This window comes from Moschus berezovskii, chromosome 10, assembly GCF_049115385.1.
Source record: "Moschus berezovskii isolate FMDL1 chromosome 10, NW_MosBer_1.0, whole genome shotgun sequence".
Taxonomy (NCBI): Eukaryota; Metazoa; Chordata; class Mammalia; order Artiodactyla; family Moschidae; genus Moschus; species Moschus berezovskii.
Genome location: NC_142469.1, coordinates 12,523,559 through 12,536,141, shown reverse-complemented (window position 1 = coordinate 12,536,141; position 12,583 = coordinate 12,523,559).

The window sequence follows — 12,583 nt, the reverse complement described above, 5'->3', positions numbered from 1 at the left end:
AAAGAGTCTGATGCTGGGAGGGATTGGGGGCAGGAGGAGAAGGGGACGACAGATAATGAGATGGCTGGATGGCATCACCGACTCTATGGACATGAGTTTGAGTGAACTCTGGGAGTTGGTGATGGACAGGGAGGCCTGGCGTGCTGTGATTCATGGGGTCGCAAAGAGTCGGACACGACTGAACGACTGAATTGAACTGAACTGAACTGAAAGTTAAATGATCTTTACCTTCATTATATAAGCCCAACTTACCTTGGGATATCATTTTTGTGTACTGTTTTGAGTTTGATTTAATACCATTTTATTATTTTTAAAACTGTGGTGTCTATGAACTGTAGTTTTAGTTTTATCTTTTTTAGGTGTCGTTAAATTTTTACCAGTTTGGTAAAATAAATTCAGATGACTGCATGGTTTTTATGTTGGGGTAAGAACCTCAGATATGCAGATGACACCACCCTTACGGAAGAAAGTGAAGAGGAACTAAGAAGCCTCTTGATGAAAGTGAAAGAGGAGAGTGAAAAGGTTGGCTTAAAGCTCAACATTCAGAAAACAAAAATCATGGCATCTGGTCCCATCACTTCATGGGTAATAGATGGGGAAACCGTGGAAACAGTATCAGACTTTATTTTTTTGGGCTCCAAAATCACTGCAGATGCTGATTGCAGCCATGAAATTAAATGACGCTTACTCCTTGGAAGGAAAGTTATGATCAACCTAGATAGCATATTAAAAAGCAGAGACATTACTTTGCCAACCAAGGTCCGTCTAGTCAAGGCTATGGTTTTTCCCGTGGTCATGTATGGATGTCAGAGTTGGATTGTGAAGAAAGCTGATCCCCGAAGAATTGATGCTTTTGAACTGTGGTGCTGGAGAAGACTCTTGAGAGTCCCTTGGACTGCAAGGAGATCCAACCAGTCCATTCTAAAGGAGATCAATCCTGGGTGTTCATTGGAAGGACTGATGCTAAAGCTGAACCTCCAATACTTTGGTCACCTCATGCGACGAGTTGACTCACTGGAAAAGACTCTGATGCTGGGAGTGATTGGGGGCAGGAGGAGACGGGGACGACAGAGAATGTGATGGTTGGATGGCATCACTGACTCAATGGACATGAGTTTGAGTGAACACCGGGAGTTGGTGATGGACAGGGAGGCCTGGCGTGCTGTGATTCATGAGGTTGCAAAGAGTCAGACACGACTGAGCGACTGAACTGAAGTGAAGAACACTAGTTTGAAAGTCTTAATAGATTTTGAGGTGTTTGCTCAGTATTGCTAACTATAGGGATGATGTCATACAGAAGGTCTCTAGAGCATATATGTTTTGTGCAACTGAAAGTTCATATCCATTAATTCTCCCTGTCCTCAACTCCTGGCAACTACCATTCTCTGCTTCTCTGAATTTGACTCTTTTAGAGAGTTCCTATGAGCAGAATCACACAATGCATCTCCACTTGTTCTGTGACTGGCTTGTTTGACTTGGCCCAGTGTCAAGTTTCATCCAATTTGCCACATATGATAGGATTCTTTTAACGCTCAATAGTATTTCACTCTGTGTCCAAGTCACATTTTCTTCATCCTTCATCCCTCAGTGGATACTTAGGTTGTTTTCATGTCTTGGGTATAGTGAACAATGCTGCAGTGAACATGTAAGCACAGATATTTCTTCAAGATCCTGACTTCAATTCTTTGGGATAAATATCCAGAGGTGGGATTAACGGATCGTATGGTAGCTCTTTTAAAATTGTTTTTGGGGAAACCTATGTAAGCTGAGTCATTTTACATTCCTACCAACAGTGTACAAGATTTCTCCACATTCTCCCCAACACTTTTTTTTAGAATAGTCTTCCTGGTAGGTGTTAGGTGATATCTCACTGTGGTTTTGACTTGCAATTCCCTGATGATTAGTAAAATTGAACATCTTTTTATCTGCCTATTGGCCATTTGTATGTCTTCTTTGGAGGAATTTCTAATCAAGTACTTTGCTCATTTTTTAATAGACATTTCATAACAGTAGGCTGTCAGTCATTTAAATTTAACAAAGTTCAGTTCAGTTCAGTCTTGTCGGACTCTTTGTGATCCCATGGACTGCAGCACGCCAGGCCTCCCTGTCTGTCACCAACTTCCAGCGTTTACTCAAACTCATGTCCATTGAGTCAGTGATGTCATCCAACAATCTCATCCTCTGTCATCCCCTTCTCCCGCCTTCAATCTTCCCCAGCATCAAAGTCTTTTCCAATGAGCCAGTTATTCTCATCAGGTGGCCAAAGTATTGGAGTTTCAGCTTTAGCATCAGTCCTTCCAAAGAACACTCAGGACTGATCTCATTTCGGATGGACTGGTTGGATCTCCTTGCTGTCCAAGGGACTCTCAAGAGTCTTCTCCAACATCAGAGTTCAAAAGCATCAATCTTTTGGTGCTCAGCTTTCTTTATAGTCCAACTCTCACATCCATGCATGACTACTGGAAAAACCACAGCCTTGACTAGATGGACCTTTATTGTCAAAGTAATGTCTCTGCTTTTTAATATGCTGTCTAGGTTGGTCATAACTTTCCTTCCAAGGAGTAAGTGTCTTTTAATTTCATTGCTGCTATCACCACCTGAACTGATTTTGGAGCCAAAGAAAATAAAGTCAGCCACTGTTTCCACTGTTTCCCTATCTATTGGCCATGAAGTGATGGGACCAGATGCCATGATCTTAGTTTTCTGAATGTTGAGCTTCAAGCTAACCTTTTCACTCTCCTCATTCACGTTCATCAAGAGGCTCTTTAGTTCTTCTTCACTTTCTGCCATAAGGGTAGTGTCGTCAAACTTACTGATAAATACTGTGGATCTAACCTCATGCGACGAGTTGACTCACTGGAAAAGACTCTGATGCTGGGAAAGGTTGGGGGCGGGAGGAGAAGGGGATGACAGAGAATGAGATGGCTGGATGGCATCACCGACTCTGTGGACATGAGCTTGAGTGTACTCCGGGAGTTGGTGATGGACAGGGAGGCCTGGCGTGCTGTGATTCATGGGGTCGCGGAGAGTCGGACACGACTGAGCAACTGAACTGAACTGAACTGAGTGACTTTATGAGGTTGCCAGTTATGTTTTAAATTTGTTTCTCTCTAGCTAGTAATTTCTTCCAACATTTTTAAAGTTTTGGATGAGTTTAAGAAGTATGCCCAATCAGAATATGATGAACTGTCCTGGGTCCACAGCTTGAAAACCACAGTACCTGCATGCATGTATGCTTTTCTATATCACTTGTTTCCAGTAATATCTTCCTGCTCTCAAAGTCTCTGGAATCTGCAAGCCCAGACACACTCTGCTTTACACTCTCTAGGGGGTAAAACCTCTCATCTTCTGCGAGGTGAGTGAGAAGCACTTGGTACGCTACAATAGGGAAGGGATTCTTTTGTTTTCAGTCTCATCCTCAGAGGCAGCTGATACTGCCAGTGACTGGGCCTTTGGGGGATTCTGTAGTGTACAATGGCTGGCTGTACCCACCCCTGGTTTCAGATTCAGCTCTTTGAATCTGTTAAGTCAATTACTACTATGTCATCTGCTTCCCTGTTTCCCAAGTTCTATTGCTCCTGCTCATCTCTTTGTCCTTGTGGATTTATACCCTTTGAAAGTCAATTCTGGGACGATTTTGTGAGCCAATGATGCTACTTGCATTATTTAATTTTGTGGTTTTCATTCTTGTTTTAAAAAACTTTTTGTATTAAAATTTTCAAGTCTATGAAAAGTTTCAAGAACATTTCCTTTAAATGTATCGATTATTATCAATTTGTTTTAAATCTCTACATATCTTTGATGTATTAGTATTATTTTTTACAAATAATTGGAGAGTAAATTGCAGAGGTAATGATCCTTTCTCTCTAAAGGCATTAGTATCTGTTTCCTAGAAGCAGGACATTTTCTTACATAGTCATAACACAATGATAACATTCAGGAAGTTTGGCACTGTTGCAACACTGCTGCAATGTTATACCTAAAAGAGGTCCTGTATTCAAACTTGGCTGGTGTTCCTAGCAGTGTCCCTTTCAGAAGCTCAGGTTCTTACACTACATCTAGTTGTTCTGTTGTTTTTGTCTCCTTGATGTGGAAGAGTTCCTTTCATTTGAAGAACTTCCTTGGTCTTTCTTCATCTTTCATGACACTGACCCTTTGAAGAGTACCAGATAGTTGTTTGTACAGGTTAGCATTTCTGGCAAGAATGCTTTGTAAGTGATATTGTATCCTTCTAGTTATAAAATTAAGTCAAATGTTGTCAATTTCTCCATTATCCCTGATGTCAAATTTGACCACTGTTACAAGCAGAATTGTATTCCTCCCCAACTGTTTGGCCTTTAACCCCCAATATACGATTGTATTGGAAAACTGGGTCTTAGGAGGTAACTAAGGCTAAATGAAATCAGAAGAGGAGGCCTGACTCTACAGGACTGGTGTTCTCATAAGCAGAGGAAGGGATGCCAGGAGTATGTGTGCTTAGAGGAAAGACCATGTGAGGACACAGCAAGAAGGCAGGTCCTGCAAGCCAAGGAGAGAAACATGGTTATAAACCAGCCAACTGGCCTTTGATCTTGGACCTCCATCCTCCAGGAATGTGAGAAAACGCGTACCTGTTTTTTAAGCCACACAGCCTGTGGTATTCTATCAACACATGCAAGTTAATAAAACTACTTAAGGTTCCATCTGCAAGAATTCTCCATTTGAAAGGAAATTTTATCTTCTTTTGTAATCAACAAGTAGTATTTGAGGAGGTACTTTGAGGAGATATTTTAAAATATCTTATTGCTTATCAAAATTTAACTAAAAGTTTGTTTCATTGACATTCTTCCTTGAACAGTTATTCACATGGTGGTTACAAATGGTGATTTTATAACTCTATCATTACTTCTACCTTTGGTAACTGCAATATTCTATTTAATTATTTATCTCACCTTTTTATCCATTTATTCAACACGGTCTCCTGGATATTTTATTTTAATCCACTAGGTAGTACATTTTACTGATCTTTTTCTTTTGGGTGATCAAGATGTCCCAAGTTCAGCCAGTGTCACCTTCTTCAGGCTGACTTACTTTCTAGCACACGGTGTTCTTTCCTACTCCACCTCTTGTGTCTTTCGTACTTAATACTGCAAAGAGATCCAGCCAGTCCATCCTAAAGGAAATCAGTCCTTAATATTCACTGGAAGGACTGATGCTGAAGGTGAAACTCCAATACTTTGGCCACCTGATGTGAAGAAGTGACTCATTGGAAAAGACCCTGATGCTAGGAAAGATTAAGGTGGGAGGAGAAGGGGATGACAGAGGATGAGATGGCTGGATGGCATCACCAACTCAATGGACTTGAGTTTGGGGAAATTCCGGGAGTTGGTGATGGACAGGGAGGCCTGGTGTGCTGCAGTCCATGGGGTCGCAAAGAGCTGGACATGACTAAGTGACTGAACTGACTGATTGACTTCATACCTGGAACAGGCCATTTCTCTAAGGAACACATGTTTCTCTGACTGGGACACAGGGATGGACATTGCAGCTGAGCTGTCATTTTTCTATGCCATTTCGGAAGACAGCCAGGGCAAAAACTTTGAAGTAATGACTTCAGAACAATATCTAAAGTTCCTGTTTTTGTCTTATCTCCCTTTATTCTAATTCATTTAAAAATTTTCCTTTTTGATTGCTTTTATTTGCCAGCAAACTGAAATATGATGTCAAATTAAGCTGAGGTCAAGGAGGTAAAATAAATAGTTGGAGTTTGAGGAAAAAGGAAATGTGAAATATAATCACAGAGTAAACTGATTATAAGAATGTCATAGGATTATGAGGTATGCTTGAGGACCCCCTTAAGGTTTTCAGGAATAAAGTGGATCTAATCTGGACATTTCTGCGTTATTGTGTGTGTGTGTGTGTGTGTGTGCGCGCGTGCGTGTGCGCACGCGCGCCAAGGTCTATAGCTGCTGAACAAGCCAGAATTGAGCTTAATCAAGTTCACATTTTGCTGACACATATGATGAAGTTGAGACTAAATGCAAGAGAGGGATTAAAATGATCATGGAGTCTAACTAGATAAGCAGGTGAGGGGGGAGTTGAGATAAGCAGGCTAGCGGGAAGATTAACAGTGAAGAAGCTGCAGGGTAAAGGGATGGGACAGAGACAGAGGGTCAAAGGAAGTTGGCTGGAAAGTTGAATGATGGTGATCAGAGATGCAGATCTTTGCGATGGGTGGTCGGGAAATCCTGCTAACATCAGCACTGAAGTTTGATTAGGGGTGCATGGTACAGTGGACCATGTGACAAGACGCTGAAGGAGAAAATAAAGAAACTGAGAGGCCAGGGTTTGGATGGGACTCTCCATGTTGATACTGAAATAAGGAAGACTCACCATAGGTGTAGTGGTAATGTTGACTTGAAGCAAGACCCTATGGTCTTCCCACCCCACGTCCTTCACCTGCCTTCTGTCTGTAGAAGAACTTTAGCCACATGATAAGCTTTATCAGAGAAGTAAGAAAATGCAGAAGCAAAAGAAAACAGTCGAACAAGACCAAATAACACAATAGTCATTAAGCAAAGTCAAGGACTTTTAGTTCCTTCTCAAGGGCTACAGGTGATATTTTGAGACAAATGCTTTGAGCTGTCTTGTAGATACTGAAACCTCTACCAGGTAGGAGAAGTTAACTATGTGATAACCAGACTGTACCTGCGACAAAATCTGCCACGATTCTGAGGACTGACCTCAAAAAAAAAAAAAAAAAGTCAACCCTGGAACTAAAGACTGAGTGTACTTAAAACAATCAACACTGATCAGACCACTGCATGACTGATTATAAGATGCCTGTCAGACGAGATCATGCGCCTTCAGGGTGGTATGGCCGTAGACAGCTTATCAATTAATATAGTAAAGTTTCAGGATATAAAATTAACACAGAAATCCATTGCATTCTATACACTAAAAATGAAAAAACAGAAAGAGAAATTAAGGAAACAATTTCATTCACTGTTGCAATGAAAAGAATAAAATACTTAGGAATATATCTACCTAAAGAAACAAAAGACCTATATATTGAAAACTATAAAACACTGATGAAAGAAATCAAAGAGGATGCAAATAGATGGAGAAATGTATCACGTTCGGGGATTGGAAGAATCAATTATAGTGAAAATGAATATACTACCCAAAGAAATCTATAGATTCAATGCAATCCCTATCAAGCTACCAACGGTGTTTTTCACAGAACGAGAACAAATAATTTCACTTTTTGTATGGAAATACAAAAAACCTTGACTAACCAAAGCAATCTTGAGAAAGAAGAATGGAACTGGAGGAATCAACCTGCCTGATTTCAGGCAATACTACAAAGCTACAGTAATCAAGACAGTATGGTAAAGGCACAAAGACAGAAATATAGATCAATGGAACAAAACACAAAGCTCAGAGATGAATCCACCCTCCTATGGACACCTTATCTTTGACAAAGGAGGCAAGAATGTACAATGCAGAAAAGACAATCTCTTTAACAAGTGGTGCTAGGAACACTGGTCAACCACTTGTAAAATAATGAAACTAGAACACTTTCAAATACCATACACAAAAATAAACTCAAAATGAATTAAAGATCTAAACCTAAGACCAGAAACTATAAAACTCCTAGAGGAAAACATAGGGAAAGCACTCTCTGACATAAATCACAGCAGGATCCTCTATGACCCACCTCCCAGAGTAATGGAAATAAAAGCAAAAATAAATAAATGGGACCTAATTAAATTTAAAAGCTTTTACACAACCAAGGAAACTATAAGCAAAGTGAAAAGACAGCCTTCAGAACGGGAGAAAATAATAGCAAAGGAAGCAACTGACAAATAATTAATCTCAAAAATATACAAGCAACTCCTGCAGCTCAATTCCAGAAAAATAAATGACCCAATCAAAAAATGGGCCAAAGAACTAAACAGACATTTCTCCAAAGAAGACATACAGATGGCTAACAAACAAATGAAAAGATGCTCAACATGACTCATTATCAGAAAAATACAAATCAAAACCACAATGAGGTACCATCTCACACCGGTCAGAATGGCTGCTATCAAAAAATCTACAATCAATGCTGAAGAGGGTGTGGAGAAAAGGGAACCCTCTTACACTGTTGGTGGGAATGCAAACTAGTACAGCCACTATGGAGAACAGTGTAGAGATTTCTTAAAAAACTGGAAATAGAACTTCCATATGACCCAGCAATCCCACTGCTGGGCATACATACCAAGGAAACCAGAATTGAAAGAGACATGTCTACCCCAATATTCATCGCAGCACTGTTTGCAATAGCCAGGACATGGAAGCAACCTAGATGTCCATCGGCATATGAATGGATAAGAAAGCTGTGGAACATATACGCAATGGAGGATTACTCAGCCATTAAAAAGAATACAGTTGAATCAGTTCTAATGAGGTGGATGAAATTGGAGCCTATTATACAGAGTGAAGTAAGCCAGAAAGAAAAACACCAATACAGTATACTAATGCATATATATGGAATTTAGAAAGATGGTAACGATTACCCTATATGCGAGATAGCAAAAGAGACACAGATGTAAAGAACAAACTTTTGGACTCTGTGGGAGAATGCGAGGGTGGGATGATTTGAGAGAATAGCATTGAAACATGTATATTATCATATGTGAAACAGATTGACAGTCCAGGTTCGATGCATGGGACAGGGCACTCAGGACCGGTGCACTGGGATGACCCTGAGGGATGGGATGGGGAGGGAGGTGGGAGGGGGGTTAGGATAGGGAACACATGTAAACCCATGGCTGATGCATGTCAATGTATGGCAAAAACCATTACAGCATTGTAAAATAATTAGCCTCCAATTTAAATAAATAAATAAATAAAAATATGACTGTCAGAGCTGACTGTGTTGTTTCTGCATTTAGCTTCCTCCCTCTGTCTATATACCTCTGAAATTACCCTTTAAAAGTTCTTGCCCACTGATTATCAGAGGGACATTGGACTTTGGATGTGAGTCCACCTTCTCCCTCAATTGCCAGCCTCCAAAATAAAACAAATTTTCATTTCCACTGATCTTGTCTCTGGAGTATTGGCTTTCAAGCAGTGAGCCACCAGATGTGACTGCAGTAACAACTAAGAAAGTCACAGGCAAGTCTGAGTCAGTCTCTTGTGGGGTCACTGTTACTTTCTCCTGGGTCCTGAAGTAATGCACAAAATTCTCCAAGCCAGGCTTCAACAGTATGTGAACTGTGAACTTCCGTATAGTCAAGCTGGATTTAGAAAAGGCAGAGGAACCAGGGACCAAACTGCCAACATATGCTGGATCATTGAAAAAGTGGAGAGTTCCAGAAAAACAACTAGTTCTGCTTTATTGACTATGCCAAATCCTTTGTGTGGATCACAACAAACTGTGGAAAATTCTTCAAGAGATGGGAATACCAGACCACCTTAACTGCAGCCTGAGAAATCTCTATGCAGGCCAATAAGCAACAGAACCAGACATGGAAGGACAGATTGGTTCCAAATTAGGAAAGGAGTACATCAAGGCTGTATATTGTCACTCTCTTATTAACATATGCAAAGTACATCATGCGAAATGCTGGGCTGGATGAAGCACAAGATGGAATCAGGATTGTGGGGAAAATATCAGTAACCTCAGATATGCAGATGACACTACCTTTATGGCAGAAAGTGAAGAAGAACTAAAGAGCCTCTTGATGAACGTGAAAGAGGAGAGCGAAAACGTTGGCTTAAAGCTCAACGTTCAGAAAACTAAGATCATGGCATCTGATCCCATCACTTCATGGCCAATAGATGGGGAAACAGTGGCTGACTTTATTTTTCTGGGCTCCAAAATCAATTCTGATGATGATTGCAGCCATGAAATTAAAAGACGCTTACTCCTTGGAAGGAAAGTTATGAACAATTTGGACAGCATATTAAAAAACAGAGACATTACTTTGTCAACAAAGGTCCATCTAGTCAAAGCTATGGTTTTTCCCATGGTCATGTATGGATGTGAGAGTTGGACTGTGAAGAAAGCTGAGCGCCGAAGAATTGATGCTTTTGAACTGTGATGTTAGAGAAGACTCTTGAGAGTCCTTTGGACTTCAAGGAGATCCAGCCAGTCCATTCTAAAGGAGATCATTCCTGGGTGTTCATTGGAAGGACTGATGTTGAAGCTGAAGCTCCAGTATTTTGGCCACCTGATGCGAAGAGGTGACTCATTGGAAAAGACCCTGATGCTGGGAAAGACTGCGGGCAGGAGGAGAAGTGAACGACAGAGGATGAGTTGGTTGGATGGCATCACCAACTCGACAGACATGAGTTTGAGTGAACTCCGGGAGTTGGTAATGGACAGGGAGGCCTGGCATGCTGTGGTTCATGGGGTTGCAAAGAGTCGGACACGACTGAACGACTGGACTGAACTGAAAATCAGATTATCAGGACAAAGTTAAAGAATAATAGACAAAACAAAATCAAATCAGGAAAAGATAGGTTTAACATTTTATTTATGGATTTGAAGAAAAATCAGAATTAAATTTTAGAAGCAATTTGCACTTATTCACTTTGCTTTTTTTTCTTTTTTTTCCTTAAGGAATACACACTTGTTCTATGTCTCACACTTTCTGATCCCAGAGTCTGATATTTTTGTGTATGGTAACATTCTGCCCCTCTAGCCTGCATCGTGGGCTGAGGTTATGTCATTGGGGCCAAGAACAAGCGAAAGGAAGGTGTCACGGTGAAGACACAGTTTCACCACCCACTAAATATAGGAGCCCAGCCCTTTGCTGATAATCCTTTATGCTATAATTAGGCTTACTCCTGTAAGTCTGATTGTCACCTGTGAATGCCAAATATGCTTCCATATCATGTTTCACATTTTATCTCCAGAGACAGAGTGCCCAGAAGAAAAAAAAATGGCTTAAAGAATGTGCAAATTCACACCCCTGAATTGCTTAGAAATTCCTTAGCAATAACTTAGTAGCTGTCAGAGGAGCTATATTTGCTCTCTATGACTGATGCGAAACAGGAGTTCAAGAATCACTTATTTCTCATTCCATTATTACAAATGAAACTAAAAATAGAAAACAAGTGATTTGTTCCAAAGTTAAAAAAAAAAATTAACCCTGAGCAACACGTGCCACACTCCAGCGTGATGGTCAGCTTGGATACTTCAGCCAGCCCTTCTTGGACTGCTGAAGGAACCCACCCTTCCTTCTCTGTGCAGGAAGGTCTTGTGAGGCCGTGTTTTCCTTGAGCAAAGAGGACTCAGGGCCAATGTAGGTGTCCTGGAAACTTTTACTAGGACAGGCCACTCTTCTGCATGGTTTTAATGCAGTCACCGTCTCCACAATATTTCTCCTGGCATTGACATTTCCTGGGAGTAATTTGAAAAAAGTGGAGGCATAAGCAAGGAAATGAAATATTTCCATTTCTCTACTAACTTTGGAACTGTGGAGGAGATAAATGCCAAGGCTGAAACCATGAAGGAAGGCTGACTGTTCCAGGCAGAGGGGTGGTTACTACTTAATGAGAACAAGAGGGAGAGACTGAGGAAAACGTCATCTACCACAGACAGGGCAAGAACTTGAGCCTGAGGTTAGGTACATCATGGGTCTCAGCACATGACATCTACCTTGAGTTTAGAATTGTTTCTTGCATGCAGTGTGGCAACAGGGCTTCCCTGGTGGCTCAGATGGTAAAGAATCTGCCTGTGATGCAGGAGATCCAGGTTTGATCCCTGGGTTGGGTCTTGCCTGGAGAATCCCATGGACAGAGGAGCCTGGCAGGCTATATAGTACATGAGGTCGCAAAGAGTCAGACACAACTGAGCAGCTGACACTTCACTTTCATGTTCAGTGTGGCAAGAAGTCTGTCTAGGATCTAAGTGAATGTGTTTGGAAGAGCTGGATCCTATAAGGCTACTCTTTTTAATTCTCTGACTCTGAGTATGTTGACAGTTTGGGTCAGACAAGCAGATTCCAACCTAAGAAACGGTGGGGAAGGAGCTAGTGAGGAGGAGGTCGAAAGGGGTGAGGAGAGCAAGCATTATCTCTGAAATAAATGAGGACTTTTCAGGACAGTTATACTGAACTTGAGCATTCTTTGGCATTGCCTTTCTTTGGGATTGGAATGAAGACTGAACTTTTCCAGTCCTGTGGCCACTGATGAGTTTTCCAAATTTGCTGGTATATTGAGTGCAGCACTCTCACAGCATCATCTTTCAGGATTTGAAATAGCTCAATTGGAATTCCATCACCTCCACTAGCTTTGTTCATAGTGATGCTCTCTAAGGTCCACTTGACTTCACATTCCAAGATGTCTGGCTCCAGGTGAGTGATCACACCATCGTGATTATCTTTGTCGTGAAGATCGTTTTTGTACAGTTCTTCTGTGTATTCTTGCCACCTCTTCTTAATATCTTCTGCTTCTGTTAGGTCCATACCATTTCTGTCCTTTATTGAGACCATCTTTGCATGAAATGTTCCTTTGATATCTTTAATTTTCTTGAAAAGATCTCTTGTTTTTCCTATTCTGTTGTTTTCCTCTATTTCTTTGCATTGATCGCTTGCTATTCTTTGGA